The sequence below is a fragment of the Schistocerca serialis genome, chromosome 1, assembly GCF_023864345.2.
Source record: "Schistocerca serialis cubense isolate TAMUIC-IGC-003099 chromosome 1, iqSchSeri2.2, whole genome shotgun sequence".
Classification (NCBI taxonomy): domain Eukaryota; kingdom Metazoa; phylum Arthropoda; class Insecta; order Orthoptera; family Acrididae; genus Schistocerca; species Schistocerca serialis.
Window position 1 is genome coordinate 1,268,100,245 of NC_064638.1, and position 14,126 is coordinate 1,268,114,370.

Sequence of the window (14,126 nt, forward strand, 5' to 3'; positions counted from 1 at the left end):
TTTCAATTTCGTATTACAGGTAAGCATTAATTAACATTTCTGAACTATAATAAGCAAATAGCTACATCTATTCAGACTGTACTATATCCAGGTAACACACGTCCAATTCGAGCTAAATAGTAAAGGAAGTGAATGCTCGTTCGGAATACAAACAATAATCAGTACAAATTATAAACTTATCTGAAAACCATTTCGGCGACAGTGTTTTCCAATAATTAACCTGTTAAAGAACCTCATGTTCAAGTTAACAGTGCCCCACCATAAGCAAATCATCTGGTTGTAATGGTCACTGCCTTGCTGCTTTATTATATGGACAGTAAGTGCTGCTATGAACCGGGTGTTGACGAAACGTTTTAATATTCCTTCTGAGTTAGTCATGCCAAACCACTGGTATATTTCGTGTTACAGTGTACTACTGCCTCGTGTCCCATAAGCAAAAGCAGTATTTGAGTACCAAGTAGAGTCTGTTCGAATAGATAACTTTCTTTATGAACCGTGTCAGTTCTTAGTACAACTTTGCCTAATTAGGCTGGCGACCGTTTCGTTTTACGTAATTACAGTTTACTGAGTTATTAGTAGAACGTTGGTTCGATTTCCGTTGGTTCTGCTAATGCTTGCTTTAAATAGATATCTTTAGAGAAACGAAAATAGTCCATTACCTTAACCATTATTTGCACGATCACGGTCAAATTAAAATACTTTCACATGAGTAATATTATCGGTGTAGTGCTAATTTAGTAATAGCCAGAAGTGTTATACTGTGACAATTTTTTTTCTCCATGTGCACTCTCAGCTATGTTGCTGTTACTGTCTTGATGTACAGTTCCTCACAACAATGTAGATCTTGTTTATCAACGGAACTCTGATTCGTCAGGCAGCAACGGTCCGTCTATATCGGCCGGCCTGTTCTGTTTCCTCTACTGAGTAATAGGACCAAGGAGACATGGAGGGAAAATGTTGCTGAGCGGCAGAAACAACTTGCAAGCGGGGGATTTACTTTACATTAATCGTTCTGAAAACTGTTGTAGTAAGGATGGCTTACCACCACACAGTAATCTGCAATGCCGGGGAAAGAAGTACTTGTCCTAAGCAGCTAGCGTCGTGACAGCAGAGCGGCAATGGACCGAACAGCAGAGCTCGGGACACCAGTGTAGGTATTGAAGAATGGCTTTAAAAGCTCTGTACGAATCTGTCACTGATTTGCGCAAGCAACCGACAGCTGTATTAATTTATGTTGCGCCAGGCCATGTGATTTAACTGATTCATTGTAAATGTCAAACGAAATGTTTAAAACAGTAGCTAGGGAACTACGAGGCGTGGTGCGTGCAGTGTGTACTCGAGAATATATTTCAAATTTGTTCCAGTATTTCTTTGTTCTTATTAGTAGTTTGAAAATATTTGAATCATAGAATTGAAGAGTGTTAACGACAATAGTCAACAGAACTTTTATTTAATGCGTAGAACATTTAATGAGCTAATGCCGAACATTTATTCCTTGAAATTTATAAAATCTCTTGGGACTCTGAACGGTACATTTTATACAGAGCAGAACTTAATTCAACAACGCTGTCAGATATATTTAGGGCCGCAAACAGGCAGTTTCAATTGAATATCCGTTGCGGAAATTCAGGGATTTTTAATATTAGGCCCCAGGTTGATGGACGTTTCACCTGAGCTGGAAATGAATTATTCGTTGAGTGCTCAGGAACGGAAATGTGGGAACAGATACGAAATTAATTAATCCCAGCCCCTAAGTAGCAGAAATTGCATTTCCGATGCGGAAATTCGGGGATTATATTAGGCCCCATGTTGATGGACGTTTCACCTGAGTAGAAAATGAATTATTTGTTGAGTGCTCAGGATCTAGAGCGTGGGAACAGATACGCAATTAATTTATCTCAGTCCGCAAATAGCAGAAGCGCCACAGGGCATTCGTTTCACAAAACACAATGTTTATTTAGTACCGTGTGTGTGGCTGCATCCAGTATTGATCATTTTCATTCCATATCTGGAGCATAATTCAGTTTAAATGTTTGTTCCCCGTGTTCTTTTCGTTACTATTTTTTTTATAGTTGGGTGTATGTATGAGGGGGGGGGGTGTTGGGGAGGTGGGGGGGGGGGGGCTCAGTGAATTGCCAAAGGCGGAATCGCATAGATCAACGTGGATTTCAAGAGATAAGGTGAGACCGAGAGGGAAAGGAAATGGATGAAGATGAGATGACATTAGGGCACATAAGAAGCAACGAGCATGCGTGTAAATGAAAACAATGACACAAGTACTGTGCAAGTATCGAGGAGCTTTTATCAGTCTCCAGACTTCAACCACCATCACAGCCATCATCTTAACCCTTTCGTGAGCCGTGGGCAACATGCTCCCCACTACAATGAACTGGCTCCTAGTCCCGTGGGATTCACAGTTCCCACCTCTGTACGTTGCTACGACGTAGTGAACAGTATAGGGTACTACTTCCAATCGGAAGTTCCCGCCGTTTTTGCTGTACCTGCTCGCAGAGACATTGTATAGCTGAGTGTTGCCCTGTAGAGGAGCCTTTCAGTGCTGTTTGTGTTGTGTCTAGGCAAGACAGCCTAGACACAATGATAGGAAGCCGAAAGGCACGCGCTTAAACTCACGCAGGCTGGCGTGAGGTCTGAAACAGGATACGTAATGAATGCTATAAAGAAAAGTACGTAGCTTCTGGAATACTTAACTTTAATCCACATTTGTAGAACATCGCTCTTGATGATACATTAATAGAATCTCAATATCAACTGAATACTGCGCCTTGCTAGGTCGTAGCAAATGTAGCTGAAGGCTATGCTAACTATCGTCTCGGCAAATGAGAGCGTAGTTGTCAGTGAACCATTGCTATGAACGTCGGCTGTACAACTGGGGCGAGTGCTAGTACGTCTCTCTAGACCTGCCGCGTGGTGGCGCTCGGTCTGCGATCACTGACAGTGGCGACACGCGGGTCCGACGTATACTACCGGACCGCGGCCGATTTAAAGGCTACCACCTAGCAAGTGTGGTGTCTGGCGGTGACAACACAGTTTGCGAGACATTTTGGGATTTTTTCCTCAAAGCTATAGTATAAGGTAAATACTTTTGATTTACCCAAATTTATGAAGGAAAACGTAAATTTGGAACGAAGAGAATTCCAGTTTGAAACAAAAGGAGCTATTTCTGCAGTAAAATGGATGGATAACCGTCCAGTCACTTTCCCGTCCCCAATTCAGGACGCATGAGAAACAGCCACAGTTAAAAGGAAAAATAAGGATGGTACTAGTACAGAGATTTCATGTCCTGAAGCTGTGGCAGAATACAACATAATAATGGGTGGTGTCGGTAAATTTGATCAACTACGAGAAAGGTATGCTATTGGCAGACGTTGTGTAAAATGGCGGCACAGAATATTTTATTTCCTGGTGGACGTTTCTGCAGTGAACAGTTTTATCCTGTGGAAAATAAGTAAAAGAGAAAGTGGACAGCATGATCAGCTCACATACAGGATCCATCTAGCCAGACAACTGATAGCTGGCTTCTCATCCCAAAAAAGGCGTGGCCAAGAACCTGTCTTTCTGGCAAAAAGGGGTAAAGTACCTGAAGATTTTCGTCATGTGGCTGTAGGGGAGCATCAACCCATTTCAGGAGAAACCTACTGGACGTGCCGTCATTGTAGTACCAAAGCTGCGGAAAAGAGCATTCGCTGTGTTTGTACATATTGTCAAATACCACTTTGCATAGACCCATGTTTCAGAAAATTTCATGGCAAGTAATTGTGAACAATCATTGTAAAAAGAGAAGTAAATTTATCAAATAAATATGACATATATTGAAATAGTTGTTTTTATCATTTAACTCCAAGGAAGGGCAGTGGGAAGAATACTTCCCACCTTTTTGTGTGACCTCACTTTCACAGATGGAGCAAATTTGATATTCTGTATGATAAATATACCTATCTGTTAACTACTATCTGCTCTCCATTCATTTAAACAACTGCTCAATAATTTTGCCCACGAAAGGCTTAATGCATGGTACATGTTGTGTTTGGAATTCCAGCAGACGTTCGAGACTTTTAATCCCCTTCTACTCGACACCTAGGGGTGCTATAGTGTCTTACCTCACCCCCTATTCCCCCTCCCCGCGCCATTTTATCTATATAGGTCATGTGTGAACCAAGCTTTATTGAAATTACTCCAAGCGTTCCAGAGTAAACACACTTAAGCATTTCTACCACTGGTTTCCGGAACCATTGAAAGGCGTCAAAGCTTTTCGTGTTTGTAATTAAAGGAGATAACTGCTTTTAACATCAGTCATTAGTTTATTGCAATATACGAAATGTGATGGAGGTGAATTATTGTGTCATTAAGCATCGGTAAAGGGCTATGATTCTTCTCTTTGCAAACTTGGTACACTTTGTGCGTGAAAGGAATTCTTCTGATGCGTTCCTAGCTGAGAAGCCCGGCGGCCAAGTGGACACAGGTAGTGCGACCACGGGCGAGCGGCACGCTTCACAGAGGGCAGGCCCCCAGAGGATTAGGCTGCGTTCACACTGCCGGCCGGGCGGAGCCGAGCCTGGCCGGGCCGCCGCCCGCTTTGATATCAAACACATGGTTTTGAATTGCGGTGTTCAGACTGGCGGCCGGGCCGCGCCGACACGGCGTAAGCCTCCCGGAGCCGAGCCGGCGACATCCCGAGTGTTTAATATTGCCGGCGCGAGCCGACCGCAGGCGCGAGCCTGTGGAGCAGCACTACGGCTTCTGCAGTACGCGCATCACACGTCTCCCTTCTGTGTGACTGCACACGTCTTTTATTTTAATATGTTACCTCACATTTCACAATCAGTGAGGAAAAATTACGTTTATTATAATGATACATGAGAAATTACTTTTATTTCATTTATTTAATCTACCGTATTTACATTTAAATTTGTGTTCTGTTTCGAAATTTTGTCTTGAATGTTCTGCAGCACATACTAAAATGTATTATGATTCACTCTTTAACATGAATAACATTTTTCAGGATAGTTTTTAATTTCTTCATGTAAAGAAAAAAACTCTCCTAAATGTCTGTCGCTATTTATGGGATGAATCCATAACCTCCTAGTTCTTCTGTACTTCAAAACTCGACGAGTTACAGCAGATTCAAAACAATACGAATAAAAGAGTGAAGACATTGTTCTACACGACAGCACAGACTAGCTAAAGGCGAGCAGCTGTTGGCTGCAGCTGCGTTTTCTACTGACTTGCCTGTCAGCTGTCGAAGGGTGGGGATTTTTTAAAATTTATTTATTTGGCCTCCGGCAGCTGACATCCATTTAGCCAAAGAGTGGGGATTACCTTGACAGTGCAGCGCAGCCCGCCAAGGAAGAAAAAAAAAACAATGAAGAACAATGAAACGCACATCTGTGTCGATGTACAGTAGTTTCATTAACTCTCCATTATTTTTTCTGTCAAAGTAGACAAGGAGACTACAGAATTGCGCTTCAGTTTCTGCAGTAAACGTATCACAAATCTCCAGTTTGTTTTTGTGATTAGTTTAACACCACTGATCACTAGTAATTAGTTTTTTTCTGTCCTGCATTATATGACTACATTAAACCAAGCTGTAACCGCTCGAACTCTGTGGCTTGCGGACGCGGCACTGACGCCACTGAATATCTCGCATTACTTGTGACCAGAGACAGATATCAGTGTCATTATCATTTCAAAACTTTTTGGTACTTTTAGCTACATTTCATTCGCAACAATGTATGGTCTAAAACGGATCTAACAGTAAGCTACCCGCTACATAACTTTTTCACTACAAGATTTGTAAATCAAGTGCACAACGTTGACAAATAGCATCATTTCACAATGACTGTAAAGAAATATGAAAAGATAAATGGTTCAATACGAAGTTAAGATGTTACACTAGCACGTGTAAGAAAATCAGATTTTATAGCCGCATACTTTCTTCAAAATCGGTTGGGAAGCGTTACGAAACTAAGAAATCACGCGAAACGAAAAGTAGACTTTTTCTTTTTTCACGACGTAAGTAACGCTTTTAAGGAAAAAATTAGTTCATAAAACGATGTGGCGAAGTCTTATATACCTCTATGAATTTTTAGAACATGAAAATCGGAGAAGTGGATTTTCCCCCATTTCGCCGACCCGGCTCGGCGCGGCGCGCAGTGTGAATGCACCACACGTCGGCCTGAGCTGCATAGGCACGAGCCGAGCCAGTACGCGCAGCCTTAGCGACAGGCGAAGACGCTGAATACATCAACAACCTGCCAAGGGAAGCCGTGGACATTCGCACGTGTGCCCGAGGCAGCGGAAGCTACGAACTTAGAGCCAAAAACAGTTTTGTCAGGATTCTAGGTAACGCGGACAGAGCGGCGAGTTGAACAGCAACAGCACGACTTGGTTGTCCAAGAATCTCAAGTGGCCCGGCGAATTTTGGCCGTTTCCCGCGAGCAGAACAAAAAAATGGCTCTGAGCACTATGGGACTTAACATATGAGGTCATCAGGCCCCTAGACTTAGAACTACTTAAACCTAACTAACCTAAGGACATCACACACATCCATGCCCGAGGCAGGATTCGAACCTGCGACCGTAGCAGCAGCGCGGCTCCGGACTGAAGTGCCTAGAACCGCTCGGCGACAACGTCCGGCGAGCAGAACACCTGGGAACGTAGCGGCAATACTCAAAGTGAAATGTCTTGGTTTAATTGTATACTCTGTCTCACACAGAGTATCACTCTCTTTTCCTCGCGGAATGCGACGGGAAGGAGGGAGGAAATTTTGAAAGGGACCTCTAATGTTCGCTTTGAAACTTACTTTACTTTTTTGTGTCCGAAGATTTGTTTCAAAGCCTTTCAGCCCAGTGTCGGGCCTAGTCCAATGTTTCTCTCTTCTCAAGCCATAGTTCGTCAAGGGAACACCTTGTGGGGCAGATGGAACACTGCAGAAGGTGTTCCATATCCTGAACTTAACCACAGTCGCATTTGTTGTCTCCTTCGTCCTTGAAGCCCATTTGACTAGGTTTACTTTAACTGGTGCTACGCCTGTTCTGATGCGGTTCAGTGTTCTCCAAATCTTCCAGCTTGATGTACTGCCGCTGGGTATTTCTCGTGAGGCAGGGTAGTCCTTCGGAGGCTCGTTCAATTCACTAGTGAGAAATCTCTTGCGGGATTTAAGTCTGCTACGTCAACGTGAAGAACCACGCAGCGGGTGGTGCTCGTCGAAAATCTGTTTAAATTTTTCTGTATGTTCGCGCGCAATTCTTCGGGATTCAGGAGATGAGAATCCAGCTGCTTTGTATATTTTCCCAAGTGGAGTGGGTTTCATGTATCCTGTTGTTAGCCTGTATGTTTCATTAAGGACTATAGTGACTTTTTTGGCATGTGTGGATCGAGACCACACAGGGCGTGCATATTCTGTCGTGGAGAAGCAAAGCGCTTGAGCAGTTGTTCGTAATAGTCGGACTAGCTCCCCATTTACTATTCGTCAGTTTTCTTTAAATATTGTTCCTGGCAGCAACTTTTTGGCAGGTTTTTCCACAGTTATATCTGTACGTCAATGATCTATCCAGCACGACACGAAGGTATGTTGGTTTGTCCGTATGGTCCAGTTTGTTGCCATTCCAGGTGACGTTCAGCTTCCTGTTAGCCTGTTTTGTGCGGAGGTGGAAAGCGCTAACCTGTGTCTTAGATGGATTTGGTTTGAGGGAGTTCTCTTTATATTTTGAAAAATAGTACGAGCTACGTAATTTGCGGAAGGGCGGAGACAAGACGCTGGAGTGGAGCCGCTGTCTCTCTCTCCAGGTGCGAGGAGCGCACTAGTATTGGGCATTCCAAATATTTCTTCTGAGGAGGCAGGGGTTCACTCTTGACTGCTTCCGATAATTCGCAAGGATTCTCTTATCGCTTCTCATGAGACAATGCACTTTGCATTCGTCGCAAACAGCGTAGCGAGAAAAGTTTGTTAGATCTAAGTAGGCAAGCTTCACTCACTGTGCGCGTTATCAAGAGCTTTACTCAGGGTCACATTTTGATTTACTACATGTCCAATGACAGTAGTACCCTTAGAACAGTTCTGAGCTTTGTTTAATGCAGTTTCACGTAGGTTTGCAATTACAGATGGACTCATACCGTCATCCAGTAATAATAACTTCCAGCAGCAGGTTCCGGTCACTATTTTCAGCGTAGGGCATGTTAGACGCTATCAACTACGTCGCCGGCAGAGTATTGATGGAACCGCACGGAATCAGCCGACTCCACAGCCACGCCGACCACGCTATGGACATGGTTAGAGGTCTGCGCGGATAAGAAAAGTTCAATCTGCATCCGCAAGTTCCTTATCCGCATTCGCATATATTTAAGTTTTGAATGAGTAATTAATTGTAATAGACAGTAGTACTTAGAATTATGGTATGTAATGACATAGTTATTGTTAGGGTGCCATTTCTGCGACAACTTAACTACTTTTGACTTCTTAAATCACAGGAAATGCTCTATACCTACTCTCAATCAGACCATTCCAAACAGGAAAGCATTGGCGCTCCGGAGCACACACAGTAGCGGATCGGATCTCCTGAGATTGGAAACGCTATTTAAGAAAACAAAAGTCAATGTAATAGTATTAAATGATGAAAATACGTGTATAGAAACAATTATATTTCGCTGCTCTTCTGCCAAGGCAGCTGCAAATGACGATGGTTTTAAACTGTTACTAGCACATTAAATCATTTACCGACAGTTTTTTTGAACACACTGTTTGGATTTGTCAACTTTTGATGCCATTCATGTCAGCTGATGATTATACAATAGCTTACGCGTTCAGTCCTCGTTATTTCCAGGTGAAAATATTTGCAGTATTAGGCCTACACTGCAAAACGCTGGCGCACCTGCGAAAAAGTTAAACTGCCAGCAATAATTGGCGTTGTCTGGAAGAAATAACTCGTCTTCCGTAGAGTTACAACAAAATCAGTGGTTATAGAAATTAGGAGTCCATTTAGCTTTAGCTAAAAATACGATTGAAATCTCGAACCTCACCTCTTGGCTGATTTGTCGAATTAAGACCTAGCTGTAAATTAAATGTCTGTTTCATTCTCAACTAAACAAAGTTCTTCACACTTTAAAACATCCTCAACATTGGTCTAAATTACTAAGACAAAATTTGCAGTAGATTTCACAGTTAATACTTTCAATGTTAAAAAATAATTTTTTTCAGAGCTTAATGGAACTGCAAACGATTTCAAGATGTCTACATAAAAACCACTGACCTACAACTTCAAATGTTAGGCACTGTTCATTGTTAAGCAATACCGAGCTACAGTTAAAATGTTCAATTTTGTTGCGATTTTCAGCCCTTATCTTTACTAATTGGCTGGTAAATTAAAAGACACATTATTATTTTGGATGATTTGAGTATTTTGTAAGTTTTTCAAGTGATGAGAATAATCTTTCACGGGCTATCGCAGTCACAGCTTGTTGGTGGTCGTGAGCCGTAGTTTGAAGTCACACTTGCAATTAATTACAAGGCCCGCCGTGCCACCGCTGCGGCCGGGCTGTTTCACTGTTCACAAAGAGAGACAACGCTCGGCGGCTGCAAATGTTACTGTAGTGCACGCTAAAATTTAGGTAGGCACTTATGAGATCATCATTACCTAGTTTAATAATATTGATGTGTTAGCAGTTGAATGTTCTTGTTGCAAAGAGTAAAAACTTAAAATTGAGCTCTTTAATATGAAAATTACAACAAAACAAATTGCTTGTTAAATATTTCCTCCTTTCACCTAATGCTACTTAAATGTTCTTGTTGGGAATAGTAAAAATACTAACAATATGTCGAGGAAATTCTTTACTATAAATATTACAATAAAAACTCACAGGCTTCAGATTAAATATTTTCATCTTCTGCTTGCTTCTGATTCAAATTCTGTAAAAGAAAGAATCACATGAAAAAAAATTGTAACTAATTCAGATAAGCCCAAAAAATACAGTGAAGTAAGAGAAGCTGTACAAGTACCTTTTTACTTTGAAAGATTACTATGCAGGAACATGATGTCATCAATCGTCTGTGGCTTCAAAGACGTGCGTCGGGCCTGCATTATTTGTCCCGCAGTACAGAAGCTTCTCTCAGATGGCGAGCTGGACGCTGGAATGCAGTGCACGAAGTATGCGAGTTTGGAAATCCGCGGATAGACGTTTTCACGTCCATGCCACCAAGCTATCAATTGGACTTTATCATTCGTATATCTGAGAATTTCATGTGATGCAAAGTCAAGATCTCTCGTCGATTCATCTTCTGAGGAATCTTCAAATTCATTAAAAAGTACGTCAGACTCCAGTTTTTTTTTCAGGATTTCCAGATGTTCTTTCGTCCTTATTTTCTAACTGTGGACAATTTCTCGCAACATAATTTTTCGCTTCCTTTATAACTTCATCTTTTTCGACACTGCTAAGGAATTTTAGAATTTTATATTTTGGTTTCAAAAACGTTGCAAGTTTATGGGTTACTGTTATGTCCCATTTGCTGATTATAATATATTTGGCTATACTCATTAAATCTATCAGAAATGGGCTGTCGCCATCATTTTTTTCAAGGAAGGACAGAAGTTTTAACTTCCAAAACACACATAAATAAAGCGTAGGGGTTTTGGAGGCTTCGAGATAACAAGAAGCTATTTTAAATGGTGTCAGAAAGGTTATTATATCTTCCAACATCCTCTTGTCTATAGAATCAATCAAATTATCTTGCTTTTTCTCTGACAAAATTGACAGAATTTCAAACCATTGTGAATTAATAGACTCAAACATATCCAATTTACTGTTCCATCGTATGTCTACATCTCCTTTCAATGACTTCTGAAGGCGATTCTGAAGACCAGATCTTTTAAAGAAAGTTGTGATAGCTCGACAGGAACTTATTAGTGCTGCACGTCACTCTTTTCATCATTCGCGTCTCCTCGAGTCGTGTGCTCCAGCACAGTATTAGGAATGTGTGCTGAGCACGAGAGCCTCTTGTATTGGTGAAGTACTGCCACAATATTTGGACCCCTATCCGTAACGAACGCGATGTTATTCACAGCACTGAATAAATCGAACGACCGTAGTATCTTAATTAATTCAAGTTTAATGTTTTCTCCTGTTTTTTTAATCTCACTCTCAAAATTTCTGCTGCACAACACTCGATCCTCAAGTTTCACTTCTTCATAATTAACATAATGTGCAGTCACTCCCATATAATTTATTGTACTGTACGAATCAGTCCATAAATCGACAGTTAGTGCTCCACCTATCCGGCCGCGGAGGCCGTGCGGTTCTGGCGCTGCAGTCCGGAACCGCGGGACTGCTACGGTCGCAGGTTCGAATCCTGCCTCAGGCATGGGTGTGTGTGATGTCCTTAGGTTAGTTAGGTTTAAGTAGTTCTAAGTTCTAGGGGACTTATGACCTAAGATGTTGAGTCCCATAGTGCTCAGAGCCATTTGAACCATTTTTTTTTAGTGCTCCACCTATATCTCCGAATGTATTCTTTACTTCTGCGGAGACAGTTTCACGCAGACGATCGGCCGTTTCCTTCAAATTTCTGGATATGGTGGTTGGATGAGGTAGCAGTTCCTTAGCACTCACCGTACCGTACTTGGCCCCCAAATCATTAAGAAACTGTGCCGTCTCGAGAAACCCAGATCCACACGCAACTTAGAATGGTGAAATGTCTTTGCTGACAAGATTGATAAGTTTTTCTGTCGCGGCTGTCTTCAAATTTGGCGAAACTTCAGGAACTTTCACGTCTCTCTTGGTATTTAAATAAGTAATTATGCTACTTTGTCCAGCCTCACACGAATGTTTTAGCAAATTTGAAGTTCCACTTTTGTGTCCAGTGTAGGAATATATTTTACATGCAAAACAAGCCACTATATGTTTTATCTTTCCGTTGCCATCAAAAACGTATCCGAATTTTTTCCAAATTGGATATTTCAATTTGTTTTCGTTCACTAATGTAAAATCACCTTTTTTCACCTTACACGAAATTGTATCCATCGATATGGTGTTCATTTGAAGAAAGAACTCTCACTGATATTTGCTACACAGCGCTAACTGAAGGCAGCGGAAAATTGCAACGGGCATATGTCTGGTGGACAGTGGGCAGGTTTGCCACCCATAGAGCACTTCACAGGCCACACTAAAGACACGGTCGCGGAAACGGATTAGGCGCAGCTCTCTTGGGTACAGTTACGTCGGTCGTAGCCAGGGGCCGAGGACAACAGACATCCGCTCCACCCGGGCCCTGCAAGAGTCCAAGAATGTCAACAGACTTCAAGTTTTCAACTAACATTGCAACATACGCACTGGGCAGATGCCTTGCTCATTATCCGCAGATGACCCGCGGATATCCGCGCAGACCTCTAGACATGGTAATACAGAAAACACCCGCTTCCCTAGCTGCGCATTCTTCTTTCGCTTTCTTCAATTTCTTCGCAATGTGTTATGTGCTCATAAAGACCCAAGGCACAGTATTCACCGTTTGCCCGCTAAGAAAGTCATATGTTCAGCTGTTTTGTTTTTTGATTTGTTCCTTCCTCATTTATTACACGAGGTTAACCCGTCTCGTGTAATTTATTTATATGTTAAATTAGAATGAAGTCATACAATACTCATATTAAAAGGCAAATACCAGGGCAGGCATCTTATATAATTCACTTGTTGTGAGCTCTTGGTGTCAATTCCATTCTATTTGTTTCTTTTTTTTTTTTTTTTTTTTTTTGTTACTTTCTACAGTATCTGGCTACTCAAATTTTTTTTATTTTTGTTTATCATTATTTGAATAATTTGTGAGTGAATGTTTAATGAATTTGATAAAATTTCAATAATTATTGCATATACAGTTTAATGCAGTTTCACTGAATAAACCTCTTATATGTTGAACAACACTCCTTGCATTTCATTTATAGAATCTAAACAAAATTCACATCCCTTTCCCCCTCCCTCACGAGGCAGACATACATAAGTTCACTGGCCATTCGAAGACAAAAAGAAAGTGATGTGGTGTCCGAGTACAGACAAACATATGATCATAATTTAAGTCAAATTGGAGTATTTATTCAAGAGGAAGAGCTTTGCAAATTTAGCAAGTCAGTAACACGTAGGTCAACCTCTCGCCATTATTCAAGAGGTTATTCAGCTTGGCATTGATGACGTAGGTGTCGAATATCCTCCTGAGGGATATCATGAGAAATTCTGTCCATTTTGCGCCTTAGATCGTCAAAATCCCGAACTGACTGGAGGGCCCAGCCCACAATACTCCAGACGTCTGCAAATGGCGAGAGATCCGGCGACTCTGCTGGACAGGACAGGGTTCGGTAAGCATGAGGACAAGCAGCAGAAACTCACGCCGTGTGCGGGTAGCCATTATTTTGTTGAAATATCAGCCCAGGATGGTTTGCAATGAAGGGCAACAAAATGGAGCGTAGAAGCCCTTACAAGGGTGCTGCGGATGACAACCAAGGGGTCCTGCTATGAAATAAATGGCCTGACTATCAGGCCGTGTGGCTGCCGATGTGAGACTGGTGTCCCCCACCGCTGAGTGGGCACTGTGCGAAAGCCAATAAACTGATACACTAAAAAAGAAAAAAATCAACATCCCGCAGTTTGGTAAGTCAGCTGACTTTAATAATGTATAGGTCACTTCAGCTGGATATGACGAATAGTTGTTGTTGTTGTTGTTTTCAGTCTTGAGACTGGTTTGATGCAGATCTCCATGCTACTCTATCCTGTGCAAGCTTCTTCATCTCCCAGTACCTACTGCAACCTACATCCTTCTGAATCTGTTTAGTGTATACACTCTTGGTCTCCCTATACGATTTTTACCCTCCACGCTGCCCTTCAATACTGAATTGGTGATCCCTTGATGCCTCAGAACATGTCCTACCAACCGATCCCTTCTTCTAGTCAAGTTGTGCCATAAACGCCTCCCCAATTCTATTCAATACCTCCTCATTAGTTATGTGATCTACCCAACTAATCTTCAGCATTCTTCTGTAGCATCACATTTCGAAAGCTTCTATTCTCTTCTTGTCCAAAATATTTATCGTCCATGTTTCACTTCCATAAATGGCTACACTCCATACAAATACTTTCAG